General features: G+C 38.7%; 1 protein-coding gene and 1 long non-coding RNA gene across 3 annotated transcripts in view; both read right to left on the reverse strand.

Annotated features, from left to right (window-relative positions):
* Nucleotides 1-25,308, reverse strand: part of ENOX1 (ecto-NOX disulfide-thiol exchanger 1) — a 573,843-nt gene that overhangs the window by 316,857 nt on the left and 231,678 nt on the right. The gene's annotated exons all lie outside the window — the stretch shown is intronic.
* Nucleotides 1-25,308, reverse strand: part of LOC134756982 (uncharacterized) — a 176,428-nt gene that overhangs the window by 47,471 nt on the left and 103,649 nt on the right. Inside the window, exons 3-4 of the long non-coding RNA XR_010130549.1 lie at nucleotides 24,659-24,734; nucleotides 22,143-22,249 (exon numbers count right to left, since the gene is read on the reverse strand). This is a non-coding gene — a long non-coding RNA (uncharacterized lncRNA). The remainder of the gene's footprint in view (nucleotides 1-22,142; nucleotides 22,250-24,658; nucleotides 24,735-25,308) is intronic.

Genomic DNA, 25,308 nt, shown 5'->3' on the forward strand with positions numbered 1-25,308 from the left:
AATCAAAACCACAATGAGACACCATCTCCCACCAGTTAGAATGGTGATCATTAAAAAGTCAGGAAACAACAGGGGCTGGAGAGGATGTGGAGAAATAGGAACACTTTTACACTGTTGGTGGGACTGTAAACTAGTTCAACCATTGTGGAAGTCAGTGTGGCGATTCCTCAGGGATCTAGAACTAGAAATACCATTTGACCCAGCCATCCCATTACTGAGTATATACCCAAAGGATTATAAATCATGCTGCTATAAAGACACATGCACACCTATGTTTATTGCGGCACTATTCACAATAGCAAAGACTTGGAACCAACCCAAATGTCCAACAACGATAGACTGGATTAAGAAAATGTGGCACATATACACCATGGAATACTATGCAGCCATAAAAAATGATGAGTTCATGTCCTTTGTAGGGACATGGATGAAGCTGGAAACCATCATTCTCAGAGAGCAAACTATCGCAAGGAGAAAAAACCAAACACGGCATGGGCTCACTCATAGGTGGGAATTGAACAATGAGAACACTCGGACACAGGAAGGGGAACATCACACACTGGGGCCTGTTGTGGGGTGGGGTGAGGGGGGAGGGATAGCATTAGGAGATATACCTAATGCTGAATGACGAGTTAATGGGTGCAGCACACCAACATTGCACACGTATACATATGTAGCAAACCTGCACGTTGTGCACATGTACCCTAAAACTTAAAGTATAATAAAATAAAATCTAAAAAAAGAAAGTTAAAAAAGTTTTAATTTTTAACATGTTAAAGACTGAATAAATAGCTCTGTTAAAGAAAAAGAACAAAATAAAATGGTATTATTTTCTATCCAGTTTAACATTTTGGTATATACTTTTCCAGTTTTTCTCTTTATTATTCATATTTTTAACTTAAAATCTGTAACTCTTAAACTATAATGTTAATAACAATTCTGTCCCTTTGTCACTTAAAAATACACTGTGGACTTTTTTTACATTTTAAAATGTTCTTCTATGACAGTGGTTCTCAAAGTATGGTCCACAGAACCCTAGATGTCCCTGATAGATCCTTTTTTATGGTCTGGGAGGCTAAGTCTATTTTCATAATACTAAAATTTTTTTTGCCTTTTTTACTGTGTTGACATTTGCACCGATGGGGCAAAAGCAATGGTTGGTAAAACTGCTATAAGATTCAAAAGAAACAAGGCAGATTTTGATTGTTGATGTAGTATCAAAGAACAATATCCAAAGTTATCTGAAAAAATTATTAAAACACTCCTCTATTTACAACTACTTATATTTCTGAGGCTGGATTTTCTCCATTTTCCTCACTGAAGCATCAAAACAGGTTGAATAGTAATGCAGCTACGAGGTTCCAAATGTCTTCCATCAAGCCAGAGTAAGACATTAAAAAGATCTGCAAAAATGTAAAAGGATACTAACCTTCTTGTTACATGTTTTGTTTTCAAAAATATATTTTTAAAGAGTATCTTATGTTAAACAATGTGTTTTATTTTTAAATGTGTAAATATATATACAAATATATTAAATACATATATTAAAATTTTCTATTTTAATTTCTAATACAGTATTGATGGATATAACCACGTGAACAAAAGCTTTTTGAAGCCCCAAATAATTTTTACGAGTATTAAGAAGTACTGAGAAAAAGTTTGAGAAAAGTGCAGTTTATAACAGCACTTTTACAGAAAGCACAGTGATCTTTTTCATGGACATGCCTTAATTTATTTAGCCCTAGAATATACATACATTTCTTGAAAATGAGGACTACTACATAAATCCTAAAGGGCCTGGTGAAAAATGTGCACCCAGTGAGTAATGACCTGATTTTGGAGCCACAGTTCATGGTCATCATATCTTCCCCCAGGAGGAGGGCTGATTGAAGAAGAGGATCTAGGACTAGATAAAGCCCCCTCAGCTATGGGTGCCTACATTCATTCTCCTGCTGAGATTTTTTCTCCCTTCTCAATATTTTGTGTCATTTTTCTAGGATTTCCACAGAAATACATTGAAAGAAGTTGGAATACAAATTTATTTCAATAAATCGAGTATTTTCCTTTAGCTCTCATGAAGTCTCTGATATATTTTTTCCATTTCTGGTTGGCATTCTATCAGGTAGAGTCCTGGGTACATGAGTTTTGTCACCCAACTACCTTCCCGTCCTCACTACCTCTGAGTCCATCACTGGTGATGCACACGGCCCCTAATGACATGGCCCAGTTTATATGTTTTCTAACTCTAGACTTCTTAAATCAGATTACTTACACTAATTAATTTTTTAAATTAATTTAGAAATTAAAAAACGTCTGCCCAGAGTTTGAAAGCATACAAATTCTATAAAATGTCATTCTCTCATGCCTTATATTACTTCTTAACAAATTAAATATATACAGAGTTAGCCTCATTAAACTCGAATGGTCTCTGGGAGACCTACCTAAGTAACTGTGAAGCAGACTATATTCCCTAAAATGTATTCTGAAGTACTGAGGAATTTTCATTGTTATGGAGGCATTTGAGCACCCATTTTTTAGTAGGCCAGGATATCCATGCCAGAATGCTAAAGAGAGTAGAACTAAATGACAGTACAGCCATGTAAGGTTCTCAAACTGTGAACGTTGATGCTGTTTATTCCGTAATTTAGTGTAAAATGAGTGTGGGAATCTTTATTAGTGATTTTCAAGTGCAAAAGTTGAATTCGTCCTCCAAAGATTTGCACTGGCTTTTACTGTTGTAAACCAAGCCACAGCCTCCTTAATCCAACATACCCTTTCCATTGTATGAGTCCAACCACAAACACACTTTAGATCCTCAAGAAATAATTTCTCAAGAAAACATAGTGGAGTAAGTAGCAACCCACTTGGGTCCTTAACCAGGTTCCTCTGGGCCTAGGATAACTGCACCTGGGCTACAGGCTTGTGTTCTGAAGAACAGGCTCAGTGTTGCTGGCAACTGCTGAGTTAAAATTTCCAACCACCACACTCCTCGTCCACAGCCCTGATGTCTACCCCTTTCCTCTCCCAGAATAGGTCAGTGATTTCCACACCAGGTACAGAGTCTGATCAATTTCCAGGGATAATATTTTACCTTCTCTCACTCCTATGAAAAAAGGAAAAAAAACCAAACTGTTCGCTACCCCATCCCTTAACTCCTAGAGGGTAAAGACAATAATGCTATCACAGACTGAAGACGGTAGGTGTACCTAGGCTAGGTCTTCTAGGGATTGTGGAAAATGATGCTTTTAGTCTCTTTGCAAATTACAATATTCCAAGATGACCACAGTAGGAATGGGTGCTCCTAAAGCGCAGATGCCTAAGGTGGTATTTTCAGTCCAGCATTTGTCAACTGGCAACAATTTTGCTCTCCAGGAGACATGTGGCAATTTCTGGAGACACTTTTGGTTATCACAATGGGGTTGGGGGGTGTTGCCACTAGCAACTAGTAAGCAGAAGTTAGGGATGCTGCTAAATATCCACAATGCTCAGGACAGACCCCAAAACAAAGTATTATTTAGCCCAAAATGACAACAGGTTAAGAAATCCTGTCCCAGTCTGATGTAAAATGCATGCTTCTGGATCCATGGATTTAAATGAAAATATTGCTTACATTACTTGATAGTTCATTCAATTATTTGCATTCATGTACAGTTTTCATTATCAGAGATCTGAGCCTGGCTCTAACATCTACTAGTTGTGTGACCTTTAGCAAGGAGCTTAAACACTCCACACCTGATCTATGAATAGGAAAAATAACTCCTCCACACAATTGTCATAGAGATTACACTACAGAGTACATACAAAGTGCTTAGTGAATAGAGGTTAGCTGCTGCTGCTATCATGATCATCATCATTATCATGAAAGACTTAATAACTACTAGGTACCTGACACTATGTTTAGAAATACAAACACATTTTCTTATATTCTGAAAATACAAGAAAGAATAAAGACTTAGAACCTATCACTAAAGAACTCACAGAAACACCTAGCTGAGCAAAAACATATGAGAAGACCTATCTGACTATGTAGCAAGATCCATCTTTTCATTTTCCTCTAGCATCCCAGGAAGCAATGTTTGGCCCTCTTGGGTCTTCTTATACCCTGCCTGCCACTACCTCTCCCTCCATCGTTAACTCCATACACTGTAGTACTTCAGGCACTTTGTAGCAAAGAGTTACTCTCACAAAAAGAGAAAATAGCAAGCTAGTCAATGACTTCTCGTGGACCTCAGAAAGGACCTCAGAAATCTTCACCAAGTTCACGATTCAGGTGTTAAAAGTTTCAGCCCATGAGCAGCACACGGTCAGCACATATCATCAGGCTACTTGCTCCCCATGGTATTTTTGGGATTTGTCAGGTAGAAAGTCTTAATTTAGAAGAACTAAGCATCTTTCAAGGAAAAAAAAATCCCTGCTAAAATGTTATTCATAATTTATTTTCCTTATTGTATCAAGTGACTTTTACTTATCCTTCTTATATCACCTGATACAGTTCCATTCCTTGTTCTGTGCAGGAAAGTTATGATTTGCACATACACATTATAATTTGTAACTGTAAGAATGACTGCAGCGTCACATTCACTAGAACAATGGCCTGTAGCATAAATAAATAGGGGTCATAAGGGAAGTATATGCCTTAGGAGAATATCCTTTAAGCTGTGCAGTTCAGAAATGAGATTCTGTCTTGCACCGTTCTACACATTCAGCGGCAGGAAAAATTACTTGGAAGGTAAAAGCCCTATTTAGATGCCATATTTTTTTTGTTGATTTGGATTAAACCCAAATGATTATTTTTGAGTTAATGTAAAAACACTGTGGAAAAATGAATCATGTTTTAATTGCTATAATGCTGCATCATTTACTTAAACTAGAAATGATTGGTGAATCTGGTTTGGTGGTATGTCCCAAACAAGCCAATTAGTACAGAGATTAACCTCTATAATCACTCTCTAGCCAATTGCTTTCCATAATTTTTTCATAAAATTTGTTTGCATTCATGTTTTTTAATGAAGCAGGTAACTAGCCTTGCATTTTAGAATTTTAGTCCTGTTTCATAGAAAAGTTTACAATATTTGCTTTGGAGAAATTTATTGCTGATTTACTTGCATGTAATACAAAAATCCCATACTTTGCTGAGAGGCCTCAAACCATAAAAGGATACAAGATAATTACTTTTTGGACTATTTAGGAAGCAGGGAGTTTCATTTAAAAAAAAAAAACTCCATGGTTTCTCAACTCTATAAATGCTTCTTTAAGAAAAATATACATTCCAAACCAGAATGATAAAGGAGGCACAGAAGTGTCTGCATGACAGCCTTCTTTCTTCAAAATACATCACCACCTTCCATAACATCTGCTCTATCATTTTGGTCACTCACAACTTTATATGCTCAGAAAGAAATATTTGTAAGATCTAACGTAAAAAGTGCCCAGCTGTTCACCCTTATGCTGGGGCAGTCCTAGTGGTATATTTGTCCTGTATCTAAATGGATGCTCTATTTGTATCTGTCTCTATCAAATGTATCAGATACATATGGAGGATATAAGGTGGATTATCTTTGGACCAATTTACATAAAAAACCAAGGAGCTTCCTCAGATGGAATGGAAGAAAATGGAGTGCCAAGGAAACAATCTGCTTCTAGGACAAGACACAATGATGTCAGAAAAATGAAGTAATGGTGAAAAAAACCACACATAGGTAAAGTCTTTGAATATTGAGAGACTGGTTCAGTGGGCACTTATATGAGTCCTGGGCAGAGAAACTGCAATAAATGCAGAGCTAAAAATTCAGAATGGTTTATCTGAAATCTCAGTGGGGCATTAGAAAGGCATGACGTTGGCACTCGTCCACTGATGGGAGATAATACTCATTACTGAGCTACACATAACTGCCACTAGATATGGGGCTCTGTCACCATGGACGGGTATCAGTGGAAGTCACAACTCCCAGCTACCAATCACAAGTGAAGGCACAGCAACTGGAAACCTTCCCAGGGTAGAAGGGGAATAACTTGCTGGTGATTAGTGGTAAATAAGAGGCCTCATTCACAGAATGTATGTGAGACACTCACTGGAGACTCCAGAGCTATTTGGGAGGAATCTGAGTGAGCCAGCTGAAGCCAAAGAAATGCTGTTTTGTAACTGTTACTGTGATTTGTTTTTATCCCCAGGATGAAGTGGCTTGGGAAATATAGGAAACTTGCAGAAGTAATGATGACTGCGATAATAGCTACTTTATTTTCTATGTAGTTCTCTGCATTGTTTCTGTGAAGTAAGACAACTATATCAAAATATTTCACTGAAAATTAATAAGCTCTCAAGTGAAATTATAAAAGATCTTGTGATGTGAGACACACCATCCAAAAGTACTGAACCAGGTGGAGGAAACTGCTGAAAATCAATCTCTCCTCTATTTTCTCACGATATACCACAGACAGAGAACATTACCTAGCTTATTACTGATTGGAACTAAGGAGTAGAAAAAGCACTATCTGATTTCCCTGGAGTCTCAGGGTTGTATGGGGCACCCCCTGCATCTGCCCAGCCGTCTACCCAGGAGGAACACTCCTCAAACATACCTGGAGGCAGACGATATCCTACAGGGTACTTAGCCTCTGTCCTGCAACCACACAATAGTCCTGCCTCTGAGTGAACTGGCCTTTCCTGGGCTAAGGACCCAGCCTCTCCAGATCTACGACTGTCACAGTGCTCTTAGCGCTAGCTGATCTCCCTCAGCCTGTACCAGGGTTCAACCCATCTGATCAGGCTGCCTCTGAGCCTGGCCCTCCTGCCAGGTGTGTGCACGCTGATATAGCCACTCTCTCAAGTAATGCCTAACTTAACATCATGATATATTTAATCCTCCCATAAAATATTTCCTTCATTTCTCTTTTATTTCATCATTTTTTAAAAAACCATAGAGAAGATGAGAAACTAAATGTGGAATGGTACGTCACAGGTCTGAATAAGGCTAGAATGACCCTAATGTGACACATTTTAGATTTTAGACTTGGGGTACACATATATAAACTATTGTAGACTTTGGGGTGGGTTAAATAACATTCAGATTAGGAAAACTTCCTTTCATTGCTTTTATACTAAAAATTACTATATGAATTAATGTTGAATTTTAATAAATACTTTATCATCATATAATGAGGTAATCATGTGCTTTTTCTTCTTTATAAAATTAGTATGAAAAATTACATTGAGTCAATCTTGTGCCCCTGGTTTAATTCCAATTTGCTCATGTATTAACTATTTAATATATTACTTGCTAATGTTTTCATCAGGATTTTGTACTTATTTGACATAAAGTTGTTAATATCCTCTTATTATATTTTTAATGTCTGCAAGGAACTATAATGATGTCCTCCTCTTTTTTCATTCTTACCACCTGGCTATAGTTTTAGTCTCTTCTTTTTCCTTGTTTGAGGTTGAAAATGTTAATAGACTTCTCAAGAAAACATTTGCCTTTCCTCCCCCCGCCGCCCTTTTGGAGACGGGGTCTCACTCTCATTCACACTGGAGTTCAGTGGTGTGATCACAGCTCACTACAGCCTCAAACTCCTGGGCTCAAGCAATCCTCTCACATCAGACTCTCAAGCAGCTGGGACTATAGGTGTATGTCATCATGCCCAGCTAATTTTTTCATTTTTCAAGGATGGTGGTCTCGCTATGATGCCCAGGGTGGTCTTGAACTCCTGGCCTCAAGTGATCTTCCTGCCTCGGCCTCCATAGTCACTGGGATTACAGGCATGAACCACAACACCTGGCTCTTGGCTTTGATGATGATTTCTGCTGTACATTTATTTCTTGTTTTTGTTTCTAAATTTTCATTATTTTCTGCTCTCCTCATTACTTTCCTTCTTCCTACTTTGCTTTAGTTTATTTTCCCTTTTTCTAAGTTTTTGAGATGAATGTTGTTTAATTTTTAGTCTTCCTTTGAACATATGCACTTAAGGCTATACATTTTCCTCAAAGATGGCATTAGTTGCATTTTATATATTTTGATATGTCGACATTTCAATATCATTCAGGTCAAAATATTTTCTAATTTCCACTGTGATTTCTCCTTTAACCCAGTATTTATACAGAACTATGTTTCCTAATTTTTAAATATAGAAATATTCAAGATTTTGCTGTTGTTTTCAGGATTATTGTTACTGTCTTGTAGCTTAAATAAATTATGATCAACTTTTGATTATTTATAAGTTTTCAATCCTTTGAAACAATTTTAGATTTGCTTTTTGGCTCACAAGTTTTTTATATGTTCTATGTATACTAGAAAAAAATGATTTTCTGCACTTGTGTATTCAATATCTTTGTGTCCATGAAGTTTGTCATATTATTTAAACTTTCTAAATGCTTACTAATGTTTTGTGTGCACTCTCAATTCCTGAAAGAGATATATTGCAATGTCTTACTCTCTGAATTTTCCTGTTTCTCCTCTTAGTTCTGTCAATCTTTGATTTAAATAGTTTATATTATTAACTAAAACTTTGAGATTATTTTAACTTCCAGGTGTATTAAAGCTTTCACACTTGTAAAATATCCTCTTTGTATCTAGTAATTTTTTTTATTTAAAGTCTTATTAGTGTTAGTGTAGCTACCATCACCCTTTGCTAGGTGGAGAGCATTAGTATTTACATCTTATCCATTCTTGTATCTTTTGACTTTCAACCTTTTTACACACTCATATTTTAGATATATCTCTTGAATGTAGCATTAAGTTGGACCTTATCCAGTCTTACAGTCTTGTCCTTTAATTGAAACATTACATCTATTGACAATGAATACAATTACAAACATATTTGAGTTTAAGTCTACCATCTTAGCATCTACTCAGCTATTCTGAACCAAGTATCAGATCTTGTTCAGAAAAACATAATTTGTTTTTTCCCTAACACTATTCAGCATCAACTTCAAACATGTATTATGAGGATTAAACACATTTATATGAGATTTGTACAAGTGCTTTGAAAATCACAATGTCCTAAAGCAAACTTTGTGTTACTAAATATGCTTCTATTAAGGATTTTCCAAAGATCTCTGATGCAGGCTCTCGAATGCAGTTTCAGACAAGTTGAAAAAAAGAAAAAAAACTAAAAACAAGTATTGGCAGCATGATAAGACTCCCAAGATGACCCTTTTAAAAGAAAGAGGGCTCATGACCTTTGGCATAGAAAAGTATGTTGGAAGGCTCTCACGAGGCAAGGGCTTGGTGAGTTTAAGGAATGGTAAAGATGCCAGTGTGGTGAGAAGTGGTGAGACTGGTGAGATGGCTATGAGCTAGGTCCTGCAGAGCTTTGTGGGGTTGTTGACTTTGTTAGAAATGCACTTCCCAGTATGTAGTGCAATATCATGGTCAGATTTACATTTTTAATTGTTTATTCAGTCAGCTGTGGCCAAAACTAATTAGAGGAGGCAAGAATGGAGGGGAGTGGACAAGGTAACCATTCAGTCTTCTAAAGGACCCCCCCCCCCCTCAAAAAAGGTGGTGCCTTTAACTTGAGAAACAGAAGCAGGTAGCTTTGAGATGCCTCTGAGGGTGGAATCAATAGCACATAAGAATCTCATGTGGGGAATAAGAGACAGGGTGATGTCAAGGATGATGTCGGTAATTCTAAATCAATCAACAGGCTGATAAGAGGTGTTTGCAGTAAATTTATATCTACAGTAAATAAAGTCTAATACTTATAGACCATTTATCAAATCTACTGCATATCACTGTTGTCTTATTTCTGTTCTTTAATATTTACAAATATCACAAGCTTATGAAAACCTCTCATAGTTCCACACTCTCCAATCTTACACTTCTTCTCTCTGTTTTTGTTTTTGTTTTTTTTTTTTTTTTTTTTGCTAAAAATGATTTCAGGGACCAGATGCTGTGGCTCATACCTGTAATCCTAGCATTTTGGGAGGCCAGGGCAGGGGAATGGTTGAGGCCAGGAGTTTGAGGCCAGCCTGGGCAAGACAGTGAGACCTCGTCTCTACAAAAACAATTTAAAAACTAGCCAGGCATGGTGACATGCACCTGTAGTCCCAGCTACTCGGAAGACTAAGGTGGGAAGATCACTTAGGGCCAGCAATTTGAGGCTGCAGTGAGCTATGACTGCACTACTGTACTCCAGCCTGGGCAAAAGTGTGAGAGCTGTTTCTAAAAAATAAAAAATAAAAACGATTTCCAATAAAACTGAACAGTGCACCACCTACTATATTATTCTTTTCACAAAAGGCACAATGAACCTCAGAGGTTCAGACCAGGTTGACACTGTCTCTAAAAAAATTAAAACATGAAAGTTTCATCGTATTGCATTTTCACAAGAAAGTAAATTGAAATAGGCAGTCCTTGCAAAACACAATTTGTTTTTTCCCTAACACAATACTCGAGTACCGCTGCTTTCAAAAGAAGCATTTCTATTATACAACCATCATGTTTGTAATTGAAATAATAATGTCAAATCATTATTGGGCCTGCATTCCGTTTAGGTTTTCAAGTTCTGAGCTCTCTCCAAAATAAAAAGATAAAGTTTCTAATGGAATCATAAGACTGTTGAGTAACTGAACATTTTTCTTCTTTTTCTAGTTATAAAAGTTATGTCAAAAAGAATCCCTCCGAAAAAAAGAGAACGGTTTCTGAACACTAGAAAAGCTTCACTCACTGTGGGGGGTTCCAGAAAATCCCCTCAGCAATCAATCTGCAGAACGTCAATAACAAATGATACACTTCCCTCAACTGCAAAAACAAACAGTAGAGATGCCAGAGGTCCCTGGAATTTAAAGCATAAGTGTCTTCTTTTTTTTTTCTTTTTTTCCGAGACGGAGTCTTGCTCTGTCGTTCTGGCTGGAGTGCAGTGGCGTGATCTCGGCTCACTGCAACCTCTGTCTCTCAGGTTCAAGCTATTCTCAGGCCTCAGCCTCCCAAGAAGCTGGGGCTACAGGCACGTGCCACCACACCCCCGGCTAATTTTTTGTAGAGACAGGGTTTCACCGTGTTAGCCAGGATGTTCTCCATCTCCTGACCTTGTGATCCACCCATCTCAGACTCCCAAAGTGCTGGGATTATAGGCTTAAGCCACTGTGCCCGGTCTTTTTTTTTTTTTTTTTTTCTAAGGAGACAGTCTCACTCTGTTGCCCAGGCTGGAGTGCAGTGTCACGATCTTGGCTCACTGCAACCTCTGCCTCCCAGGCTCAAGCAATTCTCAGGCCTCAGCCTCCGGAGTAGCTGGGATTACAGGCACCTGCCACCACACCTGCCTAATTTTTTGTATTTTAGTAGAGATGGGGTTTCACCATGTTGCCCAGGGTAGTCTCAAACTATTGAGCTCAGGCAATCTGCCTGCCTCGGCCTCCCAAATTGATGGGATTACAGGCGTGAGCCACGGTGCCCAGCCATAAGTGTCATCATTCATTCAGACTGCTGTAATACAATACTGTACACTGGGTGGCTTATAAACAACAGAAATCAATTTCTCACAGTTCCAGAGGCTGGGAAGTCCAAGATTCAATTCCTAGTGAGGGCTCGCTTCCTGGTTCATAGACAGCTGTCTCCTTGCTGAGTTCTCACATGGTGGAAGGGAGCTCTCCAGGGCCTCTTTTATAAAGGTACTTGTCTCCTTGATGAGGGCTCCGGCTACATGACCCAATCACCTCCCAAAGGCCCTACCACCTAATACCATCATCTTAGGGGTGAAGATATCAACTTATGAATTTGCAGGGGACAAACTTTCAGTCTGTAAGAACGAGTATGCACGAGGGCTGAGAGGAGGGGAGTAGGTATGTTACACATGGGGACATGGAATGGGGAAGGGTGTGAAGGAAGGTGAAGGTTGTTCTTTCTTCTACTGTTTGTTATAGTGATGTTTCTCATGGGGTTGAGCAGTAAAGAGAGGAACGAATAAAGAGAGGAGGGGAAAAATTGGGGGATCAGATAGAGCCCTGTTTTCCAAACATCATGTTTTGAGCTATTAGTGAATGGATCAGAAACATAAATTGTTTTGGTAAGCTAGAACAGAAGCTATCTGAGTATACTGTATGTAATAGAGGTAACATTTCATGAAATATTTTGTTTCACATATAGATGAGTGTTATTGTGTGGGTATATGTAAATTTTTGTGTGTTGATTTGTCATATAAAATGCTTTTCATATTATGGTTTGTAGTAAAAAATGAGTCACTGAACTAGAGTATTTAAGGTTCCCTGCCCCTGCTTCCCACAGTACAGGACTGTTATGTTAAAGACCTGATGTTCATTTTTTACTTGTGTTTTATGCCTTTAGAACAAAATAGTAAGTTTTTTCTTTATTTCTGTTACCCATAATGATGCAAAGAAAAAAAAAAAACCCTTGCTTCTGACTTTTCAGAAATCCTGTCTTATTGTTCTCATTTCACGCCATACATTGATTTCCTGTTAAATAGTTTTCAAATCTCAAGCCATACTAGATCACTGAGCTTTTAAAGATTATGAAAATCATCTCTCTCCTTTATCTCTTTTGTAGATGGTTTTTAAAACTGGCATGTGATGTGCCTTTATTTAAAAATACATTCCCATCTACATTATTGTCCTTTTTCTTTTTCTTTTTTTTTGGATATGTAGTCTCACTCTGTCTCCCAGGCTGGAGTGCAACAGCACGATCTTGGCTCATGGCAACCTCCGCCTCCAGGGTTCAAGCAATTCTCCTGCCTCAGCCTCCTAAGTAGCTGGGATTACAGGCATGAGTCATCACACCTGGCTAATGTTTGCCAGGCTAGTCTCAAACTGACCTCAAGTGATCCGCCTGCATTGGCCTCCCAAAGTGTTGGGATTACAGGCGTGAGCCATCGCGCCCAGCCTAAGCTACTGTCTACCGGAAAAAAAAGTACACAGTGAATCAGAATCACTTTCTTGCTGTATAAACTTGGAAAGTTATTCATTCTCTCTGAGTGCCAGTTTCTTGGGCTGTAAATTAAAGCTAATATTATCTCCTTATCTAGATTGTTGTAAGGAGTGGAGATGATTCATGTTAAGTGCCTGACCAAAGTTAGGCACTCACTAAATGATATTTTGAATTACAATAAAATGAGAACCCAAGCACACAACTATTTCTTAGTAACGTCATATATAAGCAGGCCTCTTGTTGTCTACTGCCTTGAAGAGCCCATTTAATCTCCTCTCACCCCACCAAGGACCAAAACATGGCCTGACACACAGTTGATGCTTGATAAAAGTTGACAGAATTGAATTAAGGGGCGGTGCTGTTGTGTTTTCCTGATAGAGTACACTTACTGCCAAAATAATTATAGAAATCAAGTTTTATGCCCAAATTAGCTCATTAATTTTAGGCTGGGAGCACAATCACAATAGAACCGCCTATCTCCCAAATGATCCAACTACAAAGAGAACAAAAGTCAAGCTTCATCCAGTAAGCGTCACCTTACCTGGCAGAGGTTTAGCGCATCTCTCTGCTCTGGGAAGAAGCCAATAATTGAAAGCATCTGCTGGTCAAGACAAGCAGAACATTTAGGCTGAAGAGGGAGTGATATTTCTGCTTATCTTTAAAAGGAAAGAACGAGTTGATAAGAGAGAACAGTGGTTTTGCTCTGAAACCAGACTGACAAACTACATTGAACACAGAGGTCAGTACTTATTTTCTTTCAAAAATTTCCTTTCTTCTGCTCCCATTTATACATAAACAACACACATCCCTAAACTCCATCCATTGTTTTATCCTCGAAATTCTTAGCCCCAGTTGGCCTCACTGGCAGCACATGCTCTCCTGACCACACAGCTGCGTCCAAGGGAGGTAGGGGCACAACCTTCAATGGTATCTCTGCTATCTCAAAGGAATTTCAGATATCATTAAAACAATGTGTCTGCGCCTCTAAATAAAACAGGCCAGTCATGTTTCAGTAAACTGACAGTCTTCTCTAAAGGACCCCGAGGTGTACGAAGTTACTGAGTTTTCCCATCCTACCATCTTCAAAGTGATAAAGAAAATGCAATTGTTATGCAACTAGCCTTTCCAGCTGACCCTAGGGTGGCATTTGCTGTCTACTCTTCTATTAAACCACCTCACAAAAATCATCTTTTTGTAAAGATTCTTTGTTTCCTCTCTCATACATGCATAAGAGGCCCCAGGGGTGGAGGCGGTGTTAGGATGGGGAGGGATGGACCGGGCTCCTGGGAATGGCCTCCATCAGAGGCCTGGTCTGTGGGCCCCAGTCACCATGAGGGGTCGGTGGGGAGTGTGGAGCTTCCCAGGATCCTGCCTCTCTCCCTGTTTTCTGCCAAGCAGCAGGAACACACAATTCATTAAAGCAAAGCCAAAGGTCATGGACTGAGAAATAGCAAGAAACTTCCAGGGACTCGTTGATTTTGGAAACTTAATGTCCACACTATGTAACAGTGTGCATGTTCCCCAGGGGGAAGTAGATTGCTATTTACGTCAGAAAGATGTTTCAGAAGAAGATGTCTCCTCCAAGCAAACAGTATATGTCTAGTTGTTGGTATCTACTATCCTCTCTCCTCTTTTATTCAATAAAGTGATCCACCTTATCTGAGCTACACAGACCTCTGATAGGTGCAGGGGAGGATGTTGGAAGGGGTGCCATTTCGATAGGTTGGCATTTTCTCTGTAATGGCAGGAGGCAGTAGAACTATTTGTTTATGTTTCAAACATAAAATAATGAATCGGCACTCGAACAAGTCTTGAAAGATAAAATGTTCAGTGTTAATTGAATCTCTATATTGTGCCAGATAATATTTAAGTGCTAGGAATACGGTGCTGAATAAGGTCCCTGCCCTCATAGACAGGTGTTCTAGTAGGAAGAGACAAAACAGACAAGCTAAAACAAATTTTCAAAGAGTGATAAGTGCAATGAAGATGGTTAAACATGGATAGAGACTGAATGGCTGTGGAGGGGGCAGATTTCAGCAGATTTAGGGAAGGCCTCTCAGATGAGTTGGCATTTAAACCAAAAGGTAAAGGAAGAGAAAGAGCTGCCAAGCCCTATCAAGAGCGTCCCAGGCAGCAGGTGCAAATGCCATGCAGTGATGTGGAGGACATCTCGGCCGTGTGCCTGGAGCCTGGTCAACTACAGGCACGTGCATGAGAAGAGGTCACAGGGCAGAGCAGTAGGGCCAGACCCCACAGGAGCCTGGGGATGGTGGGAGGAGTTCCTATGTCACTCTAACTGTAAAGGGAAACACTGAGACTGCAATCAAATAAATTTCCTTTGCCGCCTCACTGTTGGAGCCCTGCTTACCACATCTGAAGGATCCATATCTTCCAGAGCTCTGCAGATTTTGACAGCAGAGATATGCTCCTCACACCCCTAGCTTCTGCTTTTTCATTATTTGTGACTATCAAAACAGAATTTTGATGACAAATTATTTATAAATAAAACAATCATTAAAATATGTAAGATCTCTCACCTATCACCATACATCTCACTTAACCATTCTCATGCATCCCAATGACTTGAACAAAAAGAAACAGAACCAGAAAATAGTCAAAACAGTACAATTTAATCTAAATTATCCTTCTCACAACATCACTGAGATTGACTTGCCAAGTCCTGTTCGTTGTCAGATTGGATTCTCTGGAAGTGAGTGTCTTCTGCAAAGTATCTCAGACATGGATAACGCAGGCAGGACTAAACTGCTTTTCTTCCCATTTGAGTTGCCAATACCTCCCTCTGGGCCCATCGAGGATTATTGTTTCAACAATACATGCAAGCTAATTGTTTGTTAAGCCAGCCCAGCCAACCATAAAATCACAGGAGAGTCAGGCCTGGCCCATCCTCTTGCCTCTGAACTGGATCACAGTTAATATCTCTGAGAGTTCCACCCCAGGTTCACAGACCAACTGGGGAAGATGGCTCTTAAGCAAAGTCTCAATTTTGTTTCCATGAAGAAAGGTTTCTCCAACATAATCAACTACAATCACAAACAATCACAATTTTTGAAACATTCACATTCTTAAGTCTGTATCTGCTTTGGTTTCCTTAAATAAAAACAAGCCAGAGATAAAAGTATGGAAATAAAATAGTTTCAAACAGAGCGCCCTGTGGAAGAGTGCACTAAGTTAATATGTACTTCCAGATAAATGACAAGATATGTGTATAAGAGAAGCAAACTTCTACAAACATTCATTAACAATGTGTGAAGATAAAAGTTATCTTTGATGGAAAAAGGTAACTGATAAAGACATCAAAGAGAAAGATCTGAAAGTGAACTTTCTACATACTCACCAGATAAAACATATAAAGGGGCAATTTTGGTTTGTCTTATTGTTGTAGGTCTAAAGGAATACTTTCATTTTCAGTAGTTTGTCAGCAAACAGCACAGGAAACTTTATTATTTGAAATGAGTAGTCTGAGTTAACAATAGTGACCAGATATTATAAAAATGTATTCTGCCTAAATATATCCACAAATCTTCAGATGGCCTACAAACCCAATATTGAGGCTAAAAAAGACATGACCTCTTGAGAGGCTCTTCTAGAAAGTGGGACTCTCTGGTACTAGGGATATAGCACTGTGAACCCCAAAAGGGAGACAGCTCTGACCCCCAGTGCGATCAGGAAAGACAGATGCAAGCCCTAACTTAGTTTACAGGTTTGATGTCCCCACTGCTGGGGGCATTCCTGTCCAGAAACCCAAGTCCTCCCCAAGAGAGTGGCTAGAGAGTATATGCAAACACAACAAACCTTTCACAGAAAAACAATGACTTTCTATGACTAGAATTTGGCCAAAGGCTCTTCTTTTGAGTGTTGGTGATATAAAATTCTGCTCTAAAATAATAGTTTTAGAACTAAGCTTAAATTCCTGATTATTTGAACACATTAGAAAAAGAAAAGGAGTTTCTATTTCAGAAGGCATAGTTATTTGGAAACTGCCACAGTGTCTTTTTAAGTCAAAAATAACAAAATTTCATAAAAGCAAAACAACTAACATCCCTCTCCCTGACCCTCCACAGAAACCTTTCTTAGAACTATTCTGGTTCCACATAATAGAAACCAAATTCAATGCGGCTGAAGTAAAAACAGGGATGTACTGGCACACTTAATGGAAAGTTCAAGGGATAAAGGGTTCAGGTATGGGTAGAACTAGGTGCTTAGACTATGAGGACCTTTCTCCATCTCTTAATTCTGCTGCCCTCTGCATTGGCTTCATTTTTAAGTAGATTATCTTTAACTGGAGGCAAAATGACTATCAGGACTTCCAGATTTACGTTACGTCATGCAGCAACCTCAGTTTTATAAAACACAACGAAACTTCTTCTGGGAGTTCAACAAATGTCTCAGGATTGGGTCTCCTTAATCTGGCTGGGTCCACATGCCATCCCTGTGGTCTGCTGTTCCTGTGGTCTGAATGGCCAGCCCTGGTGGCCTATTCCTACAGATGTACCACTTGGATTCCATAAGCTAAGATGGGACAACCCAAGGTGCGGCTGGCAGGAAAGGAATACAGGCTGACAGATATCACCAATGGAATGTCCATGTCTCTCCCTCCACTTACCTGTTTCCTCCTCTTTCAATCAAAAGCCTATCAAAACTGGGTTCAGATATTACCTTCTGCAAAAGCGCTTCCCAAATTCCATGGAATTGTTTACTTGAAAATGGTTAATTTAAAAAAAAACAACCAAAAAAACCCTCTTCCTAAAGTCTCTCCTTTTGGTGTAGAAGCCCTTTCTGATCCTCCCACAAACTCTGTTTCCCTCTAACACTGAATTTATTATACTTTTTGAAACTTTCTGTCCATATGTTTGTCTTAAGCATAATAAATTCCCAAAAGGCATTTTATCCTTGCCATGTAGGAAAGTCTTTGGCACAAAATAGTAAAAATTTATGGAATTAGACTGTTGTTGTTGACAGAGACAGTTCTTCTCTCTCAGAGTGTATCAGTCCACTGTAATATCAGTCACATTGAATTTATTCTGAAATAACAATGAAACAGTCTCTAGCAAAACTCCCACCTTTAATGTCTCTATCTTGTAAACAGAAATCTGAAAACTCAGCAACTGAGAAATGCATTTTTACCTAGTCAATAGAATTCAAACTCAGACAAGAATAGCAAAATAACAACTGCTAAAAGTACTTTAAAATGACTCATTAGGAAGCACAAGTCCCTCTATTCAACAAAAAAACGAGTAAAATAACTAATTCATCTCTAACTTCAGTTATATTTTCAGTTCATCTTCTGACTTCACAAGAATGGAAGTTTTGTATTCTACTATGATCAATACCTCATGTAAAAATAGTTACGGCACAAAAATGCATGACTTTTCAGATGATGTTATTTTTAACATTGCTGAAATTTACCATTACTTAAAATATACTAACTGCATTAGTAGATTCTAGAGAATACTCCTCTGTATCTTGCAAATGTATATATGCTCTGAGCCTAATGCTCTTATGGCTCCTCCTCGGTCTCCAATGAAAATGAGGTAGATCCTAAAAGAACCCAGTTCCAACATGTCTGGTTTCAGAATTATCCACTTCAAGTTGAACTCCTGTGATCAAGGCCTTAAAAGCTGTACTGAATTCCACATTCAGGTCCCACTGGTTCAGGAGACACTAGTATCAAGGCTCTAAGACAGCGGCTGCCAATCTTTTTGGCACCAGGGATCAGTTTTGTGGATGACAATGTTTCCACAGATGGCAGCAGGGGGATGGTTTTGGGATGAAACTGTTCTACCTCAGATCATAAGGCATCAGAATCTCATAAGGAGTGTGCAACCCAGATCCCTCACAAGCACACTTCACAATAGGGCTCTCTCTTCTATGAGAATCTAATGCCTTCGGTGATCTGATAGGAGGTGGAGCTCAGACGGTAATGCTCACTCGCCTGCCTCTCACCTCCTGCTGTGCAGCCTTGTTCCTAACAGGCCACAAACTGGTATTGGTTTATGACCTGGGTGTTGGGGACCCCTGCTCTAGGGTGCAGGAAAAGGTGAACTAATATTAATAAAGGGAAGGTAAACTAATATGAGCTGTGTGAGGCATGGTGCTGGGTATCCTACACACAGTTGGAGCCCCACAATATGCTATTGCTCATTCAACACGATGTCTTCCTCCAGTGTCCATCAGCAGTTGGGTGTCATACTGGAGGGACAATGGGCTGTGAGGACTTCCCAAGAGATGGTATAAGTAGGGAGAGAACCACATTTGCTGTTCTTTATGAGAAATTAGGCACATTTCAAGAATAGTTTTGCCTACACATCTTTCTCATCTTCTACTTGACTGCAGATAAGGTATATCCAATCCTTGCTTGAGATAAGATGTGACTGCACTGCTCAGTGCCTCAGCTATCACAAAAACTCTGAGAGGGTTAAATTATTACTGGCCCAATTTATAGGTGAGAAAACAGTGCCTCAAAGGGGTTAAGTAATTTTCCCATGATAATGTGCTCGAAAACTACAAAAACTCTCCTCCTTACAAAGTTTCTAAGACTTATCTTCAGGGTATGAGGACATAGCAAAGAAGTTGTACTTTGTATTGAGTTAAAGAATCAATCATCTCTAGCCAATAAGCCTTTTGTGACATTACGATAGCAATTTAGATCAGTAGTTTATGTTATTAAGGAAAGGAGTTCATATTACAAAACATGCTGCTTCTTAACTGTTTAAGAGTTTAGACCATAAGTAACCCATATTTAGAGAGCAAAACCATGGTGTCATTGTGCTTTTTCCCAGTAACATCCTTCAAATATTATCATATCCAAGAGACAAGTTTTTTTTAAAGAAATTTTGCATAACTCTTAAAAAGATACACAATCCTACACTTAATTTCACTGAGATTTTTAAAATAAAATAAAAATTACAGATGCTGTTTCAAGATATGCTTTCTCAAATACTTTTCCAAGTATAGCATACCTAACACAGAACATAGTTTACGTTTGTCCATGGTGAGGCTTCAAAATGGAGCAATTAGATCAAGTTCAGGGGATAATTTATTTTCTAAAAATTACGTGGCCTTTCTTTTTAATTCTATTTATGTGATGTATCACATCTATTGACTTGTATATGTTAAATGATCCCTGCATCCCTGGGATGAAACCAATTTGATCACGATGTATTATCTTTTTGAGGTGCTGTTGACTCAAAAGTTGTTGGAATAAAAAATAATAATAAAGAGAGAAAAAAACGAAAATTATGCAGAATATTTCTGCTTCAGGAAACTACTGACCCATTTTTTATCTTTTAAGATAAAAACATTTTTATACACCAAAAACTTTTATCTTAAAAGGTATATTATAATTTAGTCAAATTTGATAGTCATGGGCTTCATAAGCTGCAACAACTGATTATTGCATTTGATAATACGATGACTGAAAAGCAAAAGAACATTTGGTATCTTAATATCAATTTAAATTTCACCCGATCATGATGGCAAAATTGCCCACAAAGCTGTTCTAGCTGTTCCTTACACCTTTCCTCTTCTACAGCACACTTAGCCAGTGCAGGAGAGGATAGGCCCAGCACAATTGTGTCCACACACCAACTCAGACAAGATGAGGTTATTTTGACTTAAAAGGTATGTGGTAAGCTTAATGAAATGATTTAAATAATCTTTACGCAGGCCTTAATTTTTTTCCATTTGCTTCTTTAGTTTAGAAAACACTGGTTTTATAAGGAGCTGGGTTTTGTTCTCAGCTTCTCTGTATTTTAATGTCCTGCTGGCCTGACCTGGTCTCTACCTGATACCCTGATGTCTGAGTCATCTCCAACCTCTCCAGGAAGAAGCAGGGACCTTTCGCCCTGTCACTCTGAGAGGTTTCTGATCTCTTACCAACCCTCTTTGAGAGCCCTGAGTTAAGAAAAAAAATGCTTGAAAATAAAACACCGAAGTATTCACTGACAGCTTCAACTTCATTGTGGGAGACATTCTCTGACGTCATGAAAGGAGCATGCCAGGGAGGCCACCCATCAATTGATTTTTGAAATTCCTAGAAGCCATAGAAAAGGGCTCACCTCTGCTCTAGGAGATAAACAGTACTTCATAAGATATTTATTAACCTAGAGGCTCTTAACTAAAAAAAAAAAAAAAAAGAAAACAATGCAGCCTTTTAGTATATTCCTAGAACCCTCCTCATTCCCCTTTCATTCCTTAGCTTATTCCCTCCCTTCTTCTTTCTCATTTACACAGAATCTTAGGGTCAGAAGAAACCTTGCTGGTTAAATAATTTAGCTCTTCTGGCTATACATTCTCCTCCCTTTTTATTTCTCTGCATCTCCATGCCCCAGCTTGCTTCTCCTCTCCTCTCTGCAACTGTTCTTCCCCCTCTCACTTGTTCTGAAATTGCTGCTGCCTACATGGTAGGCACTCCTGGGTATACACAGTAGGACCAAAATAAGCCTGACATGAATGGTTTTGCTTGGGTCATTAACTGAGGTCCAGGACTGACTACCCAAAAAGAACTACCTAACCTTGTAGTCCTCTGCCTGTCTTAATACATGAAGGTAAGACTAGGCAATCAGTTATTTGTTGAGCTAATGAATGAACAAATGATTGCTTATCCAAGCAAATAGCATGTCATATCATTTTCTGTTAAAGTGAAAATACAGCCCTAGGAGAATTAGGGAGGAGCTTCACTGGTCACAGATATCTTATTACCAATTAATTTAAGGATATTGCTCCTTCCTAATAGAACTAGTCATGATAAAAAATGGGAGTTTGTAATAATATTGAAGAGGAAGAGGAGGTAATTTTGGAACCTGGGATATTCTGTATGGGGAAATATGGGGAGTGGAGATGGGGGTTGGGAAATCTGAACAGTCAGAGGCAACCTAGAGACACCACCGGTACCTAAAGACAGGTGTTAGGAGGCATCAGAAGTTGGGAATGGCACACAAAAACGAAATACAGCAGCAAAATTGAACATGAATACTATTATTTAATGTAGGTTTAGGTAGCTATTGTCATAACACCAATTCATATGTGCTGAATTGGGAAATCTTGCATTGAGCAGTCAATAAATAATAACTAAAGTTAATAGTGAATGCAGGACCATCACCACTTTGCTACTTTACTTCTCAAAACAAAACAAACAAGAAAAAAAATGCTATCCCATAAGACAGACTGGGCTTGACACTTGGTTGCTCTGACAACGAAGGCCCAAAGAAAAAGTTCCTGTTTTACTGGTGTCAAAGTACTCACCGCTTCTTTAAAACTGGCTCACTTAAATATATCTGCCTTATCCCTTTTTGATGTCATTTGTACGATTCACTTTTGCTTTGGTTTCTGGTTTTGCAAATTGTTAGTTCCTGCAGATAATGACAAGTAGGGGGATTAAAGGAAGCGCAGGATAATGAACAAACAAAAAGCATGATATAAATCAGGCACACAGTGATGTTTACTTAAGGCTGATATGTTGGAGAACTGACTGTTGTTGTTTTCCATTCTAATCCTAGAGTATTGTGAGAATAAAGTATCTTTCTTTCTTTCTTTCTTTCTTTCTCTTTAAAGAGGGAGTTTCACTTTTGTTGCCCAGGCTGGAGTACAGCTGCGCGATCTCCGCTTACTGCAGCCTCTGCCTCCCAGGTTCAAGCGATTCTCCTGCTTCAGCCTCCCGAGCAGCTGGGGTTACAGGTGTGCTGTCACCACGCCCGGCTAATTTTTGTATTTTTAGTAGAGACGGGATTTTGCCATGTTAGTCAGGCTGGTCTCGAACACCTGAGTTCAAGTGATCCACACACCTTGGTCTCCCAAAGTGCTGGGATTACAGGCATGAGCCACTGCGCCTGGCTGAGAAATCACAAAGTATCTTTCTAAGTGCACTAATGCTACTTGGGGAAAACATAAATAATTACAGGTGGATCCTAGATAAGGAGACATTCCTTGTTACTTCCAAAAAAATTCCATAATCTTTGGAGATTCCAAAGAGATTTTCCATCCCTCCCGAATCATATGGAATGCGAAAGGCAGGTATACGTGAGAATCCATGTACACACTGAATCAGAAGGAAAGACTATGGCAAAAATAGGGAGCCACATTAGGCACTTAACAGCAGTCTGGGCTAAAATCCTATTTCTGCCTACAGTTACCTTGAAAGGAATCCTTTGCTGCCCTTTATGTAAATGCAAGTGATTTAAAAACATAGTTAGATCTGTATAGTGCTATACAATTTACAAAGTACTTGGGCATTCATTATCTCCTTTGATTTTTGTAATTTTTTTGTGTCTCCAGTTCCAAAATGAGAAAAGTGGTGCCCAGAAGACTTGTGTAGCCAGTACAAAAACATGCAGTAACTGGTTTCAAAGCTAGGACTCCAATCAGGTTTTGTTTTTATTTTTGAGACAGGGTCTCACTCTGTCACCCAGGCTAGAGTGCAGTGGCACCATCTTGGTTCACTGCAGCCTTGACCTCCTGGGCACAAGCGATCCTCCCACCTCAGCCTTCTGAGTAGCTGGGACCACAGGTGCACACCACCACACTCAGCTAATTTTTGTATTGTTTGTAGAGATGGAGTTTCACCATGTTTCTCAGGAGTCTGGTCTCAAACTCCTGGGCTCAAGCAATCCAACTGCTTCAGCCTCTCAAAGTGCTGGGATTAAAAGTGTGAGCCACAGTGCCTGGCCCTAACCAGGTTTTTTGACCCCTAGCCCAATATTCTCTTAAACTCTTAAGCAATGTTTTCTTATTTTCAAAACTGAACTAATTATATCTTGGACAAGAATTAATACTTTAAAGACATTCTAAAAATACAAAGTAGCTTTAAAAATAACAAAGTGATTCCTGCATTCTTATCCTGTCTTTCTATCTAAGAGCTCAAGTGTCAAATGATATCTTCCTTTCTATTGGTATCCCAAAATAGTAAATTATAAAAAAAAATTGGGAACAAATTGCAAACCCGCTAATATCCCAAAGCTTTCATGAGTAAAAAGATGTTAGGATTAAGGAGAAGCTACAGAGGAAAAGTGCTATCATAAAACATCACCTTAGCTGTGTCTTAACAATCACACAAAGACAACTAGCATCAGCCGTATATGTGTCCTCAACCATCTGTGTTCTCAACCCTTGCTTTTTTGCCTTGTAGCAAACTTTGCTAATTTCACAGTACTGTACGATACTTCTTGGTATTATGTGAAGTACTCTATTTAGACATGTTGACTTCACTAATTAGTCTATAAATACTTGACTTTTAGCCACTGCTTTGGTAAGTGAGATAATTGCTGAGGAAAGGCCAAAGCATTTATGGTCAATCAGATGAGGAAAAGGGGAATATGGTCTTTGAGCTGAGTAAAATGTAAAACATTATGTGGCAAGGCAGAAGCTATTAGCAGGATCAATATCTCTCCTAGTACCTTAATAAATCATTACATCAAAGCCCTGACAGAGGATGGAGAAAACCTCAGTCTACCTACATGGAAGCTTCCAAATTGGAAAATAAAATTCCATTTAAATTACAAAGACCCAATTCATGTACAATGGAAATGACAAGCTACAAAACTAGTCTCCAAATCCTGGATGTGCTAAGAGTTTAGAATCATTAGTGAAGGGAGAAAAGCAGAAAGACAAAGAACACTGCTACTCTCTGGGTTGCACATTCATAATTCGCAAGTTGTAAATATGTATGAATCTGCCCACTGCAGCTAGGGATGACATACTGCTTTTTAGAGATAGCACAGAGCAGAGAAATCAAAGTAGAGGAAGGTTTGGCCATTATAACTTACCTCCTCCCACATTTAACAGTTCTCAATCTTCTCAAATCTCCCCTTACTTAAATTGCTCTCTTTTGGGGATGGCTTCCTAAAACGAAAAGAACTTCGATACCAATGAATGTTCAATGTATAGCAAAAAGCATCCCATGGTGAGCTCTCACTGTAACATGGGACGTAAATAATTGTATTTTTTCTAAATCTTTAATCACTCCCATTCTCTTTGATGCTTCCAGGAAAACAAGCAAGCAATTAAAAGAAGTTACTAGGCTAACTTGCCCAGTTTTTTTTTTTAACTCTAAAACTAATTATTTCTCTTTTCTAATAGGTAGTAAAAGACAAAAGAAACATTTTGCAGAGATTCATATTATAGAACACTAGGCTTTCCCTTAAGGATACGTATTTCCTCACTTATAGAGATGATAGTGAATACTGACACTATTTTGACTCCACCACAGCTTTTGCTTTGCAGTCATACTGTTTAATTAAAAATAGGTTTTTTTCTTATAAGCTCAAATTACTCTACTGTAGATCTCTCAAACTTCATAGTAAGTTGAAGCTGAGAACTAAGAGGTCACATCAGGAAATTTATTTAGATAGGTCATAACTGGCAAATCAGCAACAAAAGAAAGCAGGGCTTCTCAACATCTTGAAACATTCATTCA

This window comes from Gorilla gorilla, chromosome 14, assembly GCF_029281585.2.
Source record: "Gorilla gorilla gorilla isolate KB3781 chromosome 14, NHGRI_mGorGor1-v2.1_pri, whole genome shotgun sequence".
NCBI lineage: Eukaryota > Metazoa > Chordata > Mammalia > Primates > Hominidae > Gorilla > Gorilla gorilla.